The following is an 11009-nucleotide window of genomic DNA, read 5'->3' as shown; positions in this document are numbered from 1 at the left end:
AAATCGGTATCGCTGGCGCAGGATCGGCCATGCACGGTGGTCACGGATCATGCCGTACTACTGCTGCTCAACTCGACATCGACACAGCGTTTCACCACAGCCCGAAGGACAGGATATGAGGTGGTACTGTTATCCCGACCCAATTACACTTACAAAAGATCGGGCTCTTACAACCCTGCCCATCTATTGCTTGAAACAGAAGAGAAAGACCATGAAGGACACGACTGGGTGACCAGCCCAAGACCTGACCTAAAGTCTGACCCAATAGAAGCAGATATCACCTTAAACGTTGATGAGTCTTCACACCGGCCCCGGGACGTGGTGCTATATGCAGAGTACACCATAGTGAATGATTTCAAAACCATAGAAGCATATGCCCCACCGGAAGGCACAACCACACAAATGGCGGAACTGTTCACCTTAACTAGAGCATGTGTATTGGCAGACGGAAAAGGAGCAAATATCTATACTGATTCTCAGTACGCTTTTGGGGTGACCCACAATTTCAGATATGGAAAAATAGAGGGTTCATAACAGCCAGTGGGAAGGGGATAAGACATGCTGAAATGATAGAGGGGCTATTAGAAGCTATCCAACTCCCGGCAGATTTGGCCATTGTCAAATTTCAGGCTCACACCAATCAGAATGATCCTATGTCAAGGGGAAATGAGCGGGCCGACATGGCGGCCAAACTAGTTATCAGCCAACAGAACCCCATGTTACCCATGACCTTCAAGCGAGAGGTCAACACTCCCGAGCAATACCAAATGATACAAGAATTAGAATTGAAAACTGCACAGGAGGGGGTTTCTGCCCAAGAACGGCGTACACGGGAAACCCACAGATGCCAGATGGTCAAAGGCATATGGAAAAGTAACGATGGTCGAGTGGTGTGTCCAAGAAGCCTGTACCAGCCTATAGTGCAGTTAGCACATGGATGAGCCCATTTGGGAAAGGCAGGAATGCTACATAACATAAAGCAAATTTGGTTTGCACCTGGAATTTCTACCAACAAAGAACGGCAGGTGAGAAACTGTCTGATCTGTCAGCCAAACAATCGGGGGTGCTCGCCTGGCAAATTGGATAAACTTCCCCCTGCTCATGCCCCTTTCGAGAATTTGCAGATTGACTTTGCCCGCATGCCAGCTGGTAGAGGGTTTAAATATCTATTAGTGATCGTTGACACGTTCACACGGATAGAAGCGTACCCGACAAAAAGGGATGATGCTCGGACGGTAGCTAAGATTCTGATGAAAGAATTGATTCCCTGTTATGGGATCCTGCGGGGAATAAATAGCGACCAAGGCTCCCACTTCATGGGGAAGATAGTTTCTGCAGTAAACGAAATAATGGGCATAGATTGGAAATTCCACATCCTGTATCAGCCTCAATCTTCTGGTATGGTGGAGAGATTAAATGGAGAAGTAAAAAGGGGATTGGAAAGAACGTATATGGCGAGACAGGACTACCTTAGCCAGAAGCGTTGCCTATAGTATTATACGCCCTACGCAATCAGATAAATCGGAATACAAAATTGACACCACACAAAGCTCTGATGGGGCACCCATGAGCACAGGAATAAGACCCCCTATGATGCTGGAAGAGGTTATCAAGATTTGGATACAGGAAAACACCCTAGCATATGCCCAGGGGTTGTGTGAGGCTACCTTCGAATGTATGATAAGATGAAAGCCACCCAGGGACCATGGATGGAGGGAAACACCCACCCATTTTTACCGGCAGATCAGGTAATGGTGAAAGCGCTCACGACGGTTCCTTTCTCCCCCTAGGTGGAAAGGACCCTACCAAGTCCTCCTAGTCACAAGAACCGCCTTAAAGTTAGATGCACTGGACGGCTGGATCCACGCAACCCCAGTGTAAGCCATTCCGAGAGGATGATACAGACAAAGGTGATGCTTGCATGGACAACAATCAAGATGCTGGGGCTAATAATGGGGGGATTGACGGAAGTAACCACAGAGGAGACAGTTGAGATCTTTCCCAAGGAGAACCCTGATGCTAAGGGGTGCTGGGTCAACTCCATTTTGCATTGTAGAATGATCTGGAATGGGAATATTGAATGCTGCAGATATTGAGACTCTACAGAATAAGATACAGAAGGTAGGGACCAAGGTTGGGGAAGGAATCAGAGTCAGAAATGCATGGGGAAACACGGTGCAGGAGGAGATAGAATTGGGATATCGGGCCCAAATGCGAACATGGACCTATACTGTGCGACTGATGGCTGAGATAGGAAACGTCTTTGGGGAAACCAGGGTGGGGCACAACTATACTAGATGTGTGCTCTCAGAGATCTTGATTCAGTTACTATGGGCAGAACTAGAAAGAAAGGTATTGTCTCACCATACGGCAACTTGGAAAGTTATGTTTAACCTGACGCAGTATTGGGTCCACCCAGACCTGTGGCATACACGCTGTGACCATAGGGGATGCAATGTCATGCAGCTGGTGAAGGGACAGAACGCATCCACCTGGTGCCAGTGCGTGCCAATTCCCCAACTGTTCGGAGCCCAATTCTGGGAGCCGATATTCTGAGGAACCTGGGTAGATGAGGATGGTCGCACACACACCGAACAGTCTTGTGCCCAATGGTCTGATGGGATGCTATGTCCGCTATATTCTGCTCTGTATGACCCGTGCACTATGAGACATACAGAGGGCACGTGCACTTGGCTGCTAGTGGCCGTAAACCGGACCGTTGTAGTGGAGGTGCGATCCCATGAAGTATGTATGTAGGGCATTCGGAGATAATCGTGAACGGCCAAAAGACACTCTCTCCCCTGTTCAAGGTTGTTTAGAAAAGGTCTACACAATCCATATCCCTAGGGAGAATCATCTTTTTCACATAGGTTCTATGACACAAGATAGAACTGCCCACCTCGACCCCTTTCTCGGGTCGACAGGGAATTATCGCCAGTTGCAGCAGTTGCTAAAAGAAAATGAGCAAATCACCGTAATGCTCCAGAAACTAGGCCGCACCTTAAGCCAAGCTCAGGTTGACCTGACTTACAAGGAGGGACAACTAGAGCGAATAACCGACCAGGTTACGCAACTTAGTGTCCATCACTGGTGGGGCATTTTTAAGGGATGGTCACCCAGAGCCTTGTCCTTGCATGGCACCCTGTTGTGATTATGTTCGCGACCCTAGTGGCCTTACTTATGGTGATCATTTGCATGTGGGTTAGATTGCGCACACTCGTGGGACAGGTTAACGAGACAATAAAAAGGGTACAGCGGTGAGTGTATCAAGAGGCCATATTAGCCAATCATCAGGACAAAGAGGATGCTCCCTTAATGGTGTAGATGGTGGAAGGAAACATGACTTTAATCAAATAGACGCCAAGACAGAAGGGGGTGAGGGAGTAACTCACATTACGTTGTTGGAATGTGATAAGGGTGCGTCCTTATCTGTTTCCTGCTTTTCAATCTATCTTGTAACCATACTGTGTGAGAGGAAGTACATATCCTGTAGGAATGATTGAAGACTTGTTTGTTTCGGGTTATAAAAGCTTGTTCTCTGCCTGATACGGGCAGGGTCTCTGTTGTGAACTCTCCAAGGTTACCCCTTGTCAATAAACTTTTTTGAAACAATCTCCCGTGCTGTTTTCTATTTAAATAATTATAGAGTCCCGAAGAAATCGGCGACAACATGCCCAGGTTTCTTGCAGTTCTGGCATGCCCTGGGCTGTCCAGTATAGACCAAGAACCCATGATTCTCTCCAATGGTGAACACGGAGGTGGGGTGGATGGGGCACCTTTACTATCCACTCTCAGCTTCACCTTCACTTGCCTCTTGCTAGTCTAGATTCCAATCATGTCTTTGATGTCCCTGCAGGTCTGCTCCCTTGACATAATGCCCCACGAAGGTGAGCACGTTCACAACTGTTACATGTGGGTTGAACATGTGGACCATTGTCACATCCTGGAAGAGCAACAATCAGATGCCTTGTAAGATGCCAGGCCCTGACAGCAAACCTGGCAGGGGACTGAAAATCTACACCAAGCAACTAGCCAGAGTGTTCACGGACATTTTCAACCTCTCATTGTGGCAGTCAGAGGTTCCCATCAACTTAAAAGGGCATCTATCACCCCTAGAGGAGGAGTGTGGGCCGCTTCAATGACAACCACCCACTAGTACTAACTTCTACTGTGATTAAATTATTCGAGAGGCTGGCCATGGCCAAAATTAACACGTACATAAGTAAAGATGTGGATCTACTACAATCCTCCTATCGTCACAATTGCTCCACGGCAGATGCAGTATTGCTGGCTCTCCACTCAGCTCTGGACCACCTCTAAAACAGCAATTCATACATACAGCTGCTCTTCATAGACTACAGCTCATCCTTCAATACTATTATTGCCTCAGTCCTTGTCAAGAAGCTACAAACCCTAGGCCTCTGTACTGCCCTCTGCAACTGGATCCTTGACTTCCTCATCAGAAGACCACAGTCAGTACAAATTGGAAACAATGTCTCCTCCTCACTGATCATCAACACAGGCGCACCCCAAGGATGAGAGCTTAGCCCATTGCTCTACTTATTATATACCCACGTCTGTGTGGCCAAGCACAATTCCAATGCCATCTACAAGTTTGTCAATGACACCACAGTTGTTGGCAGAATCACAGATGGCTATGAGGAAGCGTACAGAGAGATAGATCAGCTCATTGAATGGTGTAACAACAAAAACCTTGTGCTCAATGTTAGCATAAGCAAGGAGATGATTGTGGGCTTCAGGAGGAAGTGAGGGGAATACGACCCAGTCCTCATCAAGGGCTCAGTAGTGGAGAGGGTCAAGAACTGCAAATTCCTGAGTGTCAACATCTCCAAAGATCTGTCCTGGAGCCTCCATTTTGATGCAATCACAAAGAAGGCTCGCCAGCGGCTATACTTTGTGAGATGTCTGAGGAGATTCTGTACATCACTGAAGACTCTCGTAAACATCTACAGGTGCACCATGAAGAGCATTCTTGCTGGTTGCATCACTTTCTGGTATGGAGGTGACAACTCATAGGACAAGAATAAACTCCAGAGGGTTGTTAACTCAGCCTGCGACATCACAGGCCTGCGACATCACTCCATCGAGGACATCTACATGAGGCGGTGTCTTAAAATAAGCAGCCTCTATCCTCAAAGATCATCCAGGCTCTGCCCTCTTCACTCTGCTACCATCGGGGAAAAGGTACAGGGGCCTAAAGATGAGCACCCAGCGGCACAAGGACTGGCATCAGATTCCAGAATGATCCATGAACCAAAGTGACTGCCTGACGTTTCCTTTCCTATTACTGTTATTATTATTATTTTATTTTATTTTTTATGGTAATGTCATAAATTGGTTATAATATGCCTGCACGATGATGGTGCCACAACACATCGAATTCCATGACTTCTTCGTGACAATAATACCTGATTCTGATTCTGACAGGTGACGGAAGTGTGTTCAGGGGGTCACTTTGGACCCAGTGATCAGAATCCTCTTCATTTCCAGACAATTATCAATAAGAATACGGTCCTCGGTTGAAATTCCAAAGTGCAGAATAGTCTATATTGAGAGAACGAGGAAGGATGGGGACAGGTTGTTTCCTGACAAGGGGGGTTCTTGGTAAGTGGGAGGCCTTTAAAGGTGGAATTTGGAGAGTGTGAGTTTGTGTGTTCCTGATGGGATTAAAGGTAAAAGTTAACAGCTATAAAGAACCTTGGACATAAAAGTTTCAGGATGTCAGGAGGGCTAAAAGCAGACATGGGTTGATTGAGCAAACAAGGTGAAGGAAAATCCTGAGGACCTCAATAGAGATGTTTAGAGCAAAAGTACAGCAAAGAACAAAATTGGCCTCTTGAAGATCAAAGTGGTCGTATGGGTATGGAGCTGTTACGAGCCCAAAGGACCCCAAAACCCAGCAGCAATAGACATTCACTGAGACAAGTAGTTTTTATTGAAATTTATTTATAGTATCTCCATACATTCATTTCAAATTGACTTAGTATAATATTACATAATAGATACTAAACAATTTTCAAATTTTCACCCCCCCCCCCCACCTCCCCTAACCCCTTAGGAAACCACCTTGTGGTGGTTAATTCCCAAAAACCCAAATGGGTGTGGTATAAACCACAAGTGGCCTATGACTTTCGGGAGCAGAAGTACCACCCCCTCCCCCCCCGGCAGACAAAATACACGTATAAACCGAAAAATCATCATTTCTTATATCCATAAAACCCCGGTCCATCAATTTAACCAATCTTATTCATAAACTCTTTTTTTTGAAAATCCAAACTTGATATTAAATTTTCACCCTTTCCACCCTCCTAACACTGAGTTAAACATTGTTTACAATCAATAAAAGCTTTTTTTAAATTTTTTTTTCAAGTCTTCCTGAATTTCATCCACTGAATTAAAACACCTCTGAACATCCCAGTTCAACACCGAATCTTCCATTCTTCTCAATCTCAAGTTGAATTTGTAGCTTACTTTCAAAAAAGTTTTTTCAAATCTTTTAAAATTTTCTTGAACATAATTCCTTCGGTCTTGATCTTCTAAAGCATCAATGTTATTCATAAGTTCTTTCTTCTATGTTTCCCAATTTAATATCAAATTTTCCACTTTGTCAATCTTCTCAATGTTAAGTTGAAATTATTGTTTATTTTCAAGAAAAACTTATTCAAAATTTTTAACTCTTCTTGGACATTGCTCCTTCGACTTTAATTTTATAAATCATCAATCTTGTTCATAGTTTCTTTCTACTGAGTTTCCAAGTTTAATAAAGTTTCCGTTTTTTCCAATTTTCTCAATATTAAACTGATCTTGTTGTTAGTTTAAAAAAAAACCTTTTCAAAACTATTAAAATCTGTTTGCAATGTATGCATACTCACAGATAATAAATTCACTCTTCCAATATTCCATCCAAAACAAAATCACTGATAAACCTTATTGCAGGTCAAGAAGTTCCATATATATGTTTATCTTCAGAAAATATTTAAAATATTTCAAATCAACATTCGTCGCCATCTTTCAAAAAGGAGTCCGAAATCAACTTTAATAAGTTCTGTTCTTGAGAAAATTCCAGCACCAACTCCGGCTCTGTCTGGGCAAATAGGTCAAATTTCTTCCAAAGTCAAAGAATGTAATTTTGTTCTGTATTTATAGATAATAAGTTCATCCTTCCGATATTCCATCCAAAAAAAATCACTAATAAACTTTAATGTTATCTGGATTTTTAAAACTCACGGGCAACCAATGCCAATTACTGCAATTTATCTTCATAAAACATTTCAAATCAATATTCATCACCATCTTTCAGAGGGGTGTCCAAGGCCAGCTTATCCGACAGTCCAATTAATGAGCTCCTTTCTTAAGAAGATTCCAGCCTTGACTCCGTGGTTCTGTCTGGGCAAGTAGGCCGAGTTTCTTCCAAAGTCAGAGAGTGTAGTTTTGTTCTGTATTTGAACTCTATTTTCCTTAATCTTTGTTGCCATTTTAAACATCTTTCAGAGGGGTGTCCAAGGCCAGCTTATCCGACAGTCCAATTAATGAGCTCCGTTCTTAAGAAAATTCCAGCCTTGACTCCGTGGTTCTGTCTGGGCAAGTAGGCCGAGTTTCTTCCAAAGTCGGAGAGTGTAGTTTTGTTCTGTATTTGAACTCTATTTTCCTTAATCTTTGTTGCCATTTTAAACATCTTTCAAAGGGGTGTCCAAGGCCAGCTTATCCGACAGTCCAATTAATGAGCTCCGTTCTTAAGAAAATTCCAGCCTTGACTCCGTGGTTCTGTCTGGGCAAGTAGGCCGAGTTTCTTCCAAAGTCGGAGAGTGTAGTTTTGTTCTGTATTTGAACTCTATTTTCCTTAATCTTTGTTGCCATTTTAAACTAAAAACAATTGATAAACAAAACAAAGACTTTTAACAGAAAAGAAATATTCTTAAAACGGGTATTTATATAACTGCCTGGGGGAGACCGGGAAGGCACGTCCGCTCCCTACGCCATCTTGCCACGCCCCCCAGACAAGTAGTTTTTAAAACAAAAGTTGTTTTTAATCAACTTTAAACATGAAAACAGAATCAAACTTTAACTTAACTCTATACTTAACTAACCCAAATTAACCCCCTTCTAATTCTAACCGCACATGTATGTAATGTGTGAGTAAATTTTAAAAAAGTTCTTTGGTTCACAGTTCAATCTCTCCTCCTTCATCCGAGTTCTCTGGATGCAGGCAATTCTTATACTCTGCACAGAATTTAACATGTATAAAATTCACCAGGCTTTGGTGCTCGAAAGGTAAATGTTTACCGCTCACGAAGGTTCTCGTAGGGTTTGTAAGGAGAGATTTGTTGTTCCAGGAGTTCCACAACTGAAGTACCACCATTCGTCACCTCAGTGTCTCGCTGATGAAACTCACCCCATCAGAGTTCTCCAGATGGTAACTTCTTTCTTTTAGGCTACCACAGGGTCCTTTCTGTTCGTTTATTCCAAGAGAAATATCAGACAGATAGCACTTCTAGCCATCCACTGCTCTGGAACTTTCTGTTTCCAACCGGCTCTTCCTGTTCAGCTGCTTTCAGAGTGACACACCCACTGGCTAAAAGAGCTTGTTGAGATTGGTCTCACCTTTCTCTCTCTCCAGCTGAGACTGCTAGGAAGCCCATGTGACTCTCTCCCTTGCAAAAAACCACCACCTTCTTCAGCAAACACCACAGGAGTTCTCCTCTCTTGGTCAAGCTGTTGTCTTAGATAAACAAAACCCAAGAGTGACCTGTCTGTGAGCACCCTGTAGGTATTTGCAGCTAGTTTGTCTCCTCAGAAACAATGGCTATTCATTTCATGACGTCATTTCAATTAGCACCTACTTGTGAAATGTGCATAAAAGTCTCCATAAAATCCTGCAATGTTACTGATTATGAATTCTTCAGTCTTTCAAATATGATCTGTTTTAAAATGTGTGTATGTATGTAACCTACTCCAATTTTACCAAATTCCTCCCAATATTTATCCATTACAGAGCCAAAAGCGATCAGGGAGATCTTACAGGGATGTTTTTGCATCTGTGTTTACTCAGAAGATTGATACGGAGGCAATAGGTGTGAGGGAAACAAACAGAGAGGTCTTTGATCGTTGACAGATGCAGGAGGAGGAGGGGTTTGCTGTCTCGAGGTTGGAAAATGGAGTGCACCACAAAGTTTGCAGGATTGTAGGACAAACACAGAAATGCTAGAGGAACTCAACGGGTCTTGCAGCGTCCAGAGGAGGTGGAGACAGATTACTGACGTTTCAGGCCTGAGCCCTTCTTCAAGATGTGGGAAGAAGCAGGCACTGGGAGGAGAACAGCCCCACAGACAAAAGGTGATGATTAGAAATGGAGACGAGGAAAGGAGAGAATTGAAGGGGGAGGGAGCGGCTTGGCTCTGTGAATGCAGAGCTGAGGTAAAGGGACAGACAGAAAAGAGAAGAGAGGAAGAGAGAGGGAAAGAGAGAGCTGCAGGAAAGGAAACGTGTGTGTGGTTGGGATGGTGGAGGGTGGTTAACCGCAGAAGCCAATGTTAATGCCGTTCCGTTGGAGGGTGCCTGGATGGAATATGAAGTGTTCCTCAAATTTATGGGTTGTCTCCATCTGACATTGCATGAGACCATGGACAGACATGTCGGCGTGGGAATGGGAAGGAAATTGGAACGGGTGGTCAATGGAGATCCCAGCTCTTGTGGCAGACAGATCCGAGGTGCTCAACGAAGCGATCCCCTAGTCTGCGACCAGTCTCTCTGATGTAGAGGAGATCACAACGGGGGCATTGGATGCAGTAGATGACCCCTTGAGATACATAAGTGAAATGTTGCTTCACTTGGAAAGACGGTTTAGATTCCTGAATGAAGGAGGTGTGGACACGAGTGGAGCTTCTCTTGTGGTCACAGGGGTAGTTGCCAAGGGGGTGATTGGTGCAAAGGGAGGAATAGATGAGGGAGTCATGGAGGGTGTAGAAGGTAGAGAAGGGAGGAGCAGGGACCATGTGTCTGGTGGTGAGATGACAGAGTACATAGAGAAAATGGCAGAGCATGATAGGTTGGATGTGGAGGTTGGTGGGGTTGTAGGTGACAACAAGGGAAAACCTGTCCTTGTTAGGTGTGGGGACAGAGTGGACCAGGATAGAAGTGCAGGAAATGGAGGATATGCACGTGATGACCTAGTTGATGGAGGTAGAGAGGAAGCTAAGCTGTTTGAAGAATGAGGACATCTCTGATGATTTGGCAGAAGACCTCGTCCTGGGAGGAGATGCGGAGGAGACCTTGGAATTGAGATAGATATGGAATCATTACAGGGTGCAGAGTGTGAAGAGGTGTAGTCGAGGTAGATGTGGGGGTTGATTTGTAGACGATGGTTGTTCAGTGCTTGTTTCCTGAGATGAAAACAGAGAGATCAAGAAAAGGAAGAGTGTGGCTCTGTTGGACCAAGTCAATTTGAGGTCTGGGTGGAAGTTAGCAGCAAAGTGGATAATGTCAAAGAGCTCTTCATGGGTACATGAGGCAGAACCAAAGTAGTCGTTGATGTCATGAAGGAAGAGTTGAGGGGCATTGACTGTGTAGGATTGATTGACAAAGCCAACAAAAGGCAGGCATGGCTGGGCCCATGCGGGTGCCCATGGCTACCCCTTCGACTTGGAGAAAGAAGGATGAGTGAAAAAAGAAGTTGTTCAGGGCGAGGTCAAGTTCTGCCACACGGAGGAGGGTGGTGGTGGAGGGGGAATGTTTGGGTTTGTTGTCGAAAAAGAAACAAAGGGCTTTGGGGCCTATGGTGTGGGGGATGGAGCTGTATAGTGAATGGATATCCATGGTAAAGGTGAGGCGGTCAAGTTCAGGGAATGGGAAGTTGTAGAAGTGATGGAGGGCATGGTGGACAAATCACCAGGGCCTGAAAAGATACTGCCTTGGATCTTGAGGGAGGCTCGTGTATAAATAACAGGGGCCCTGGCAGATATGTTTAAAATATTCACAGCCAGTGAGGTCAC

Source organism: Narcine bancroftii, chromosome 12 (assembly GCF_036971445.1).
Source record: "Narcine bancroftii isolate sNarBan1 chromosome 12, sNarBan1.hap1, whole genome shotgun sequence".
Classification (NCBI taxonomy): domain Eukaryota; kingdom Metazoa; phylum Chordata; class Chondrichthyes; order Torpediniformes; family Narcinidae; genus Narcine; species Narcine bancroftii.
The sequence above is the reverse complement of the archived record's forward strand: the minus strand, read 5'-3'. Positions refer to the sequence as shown.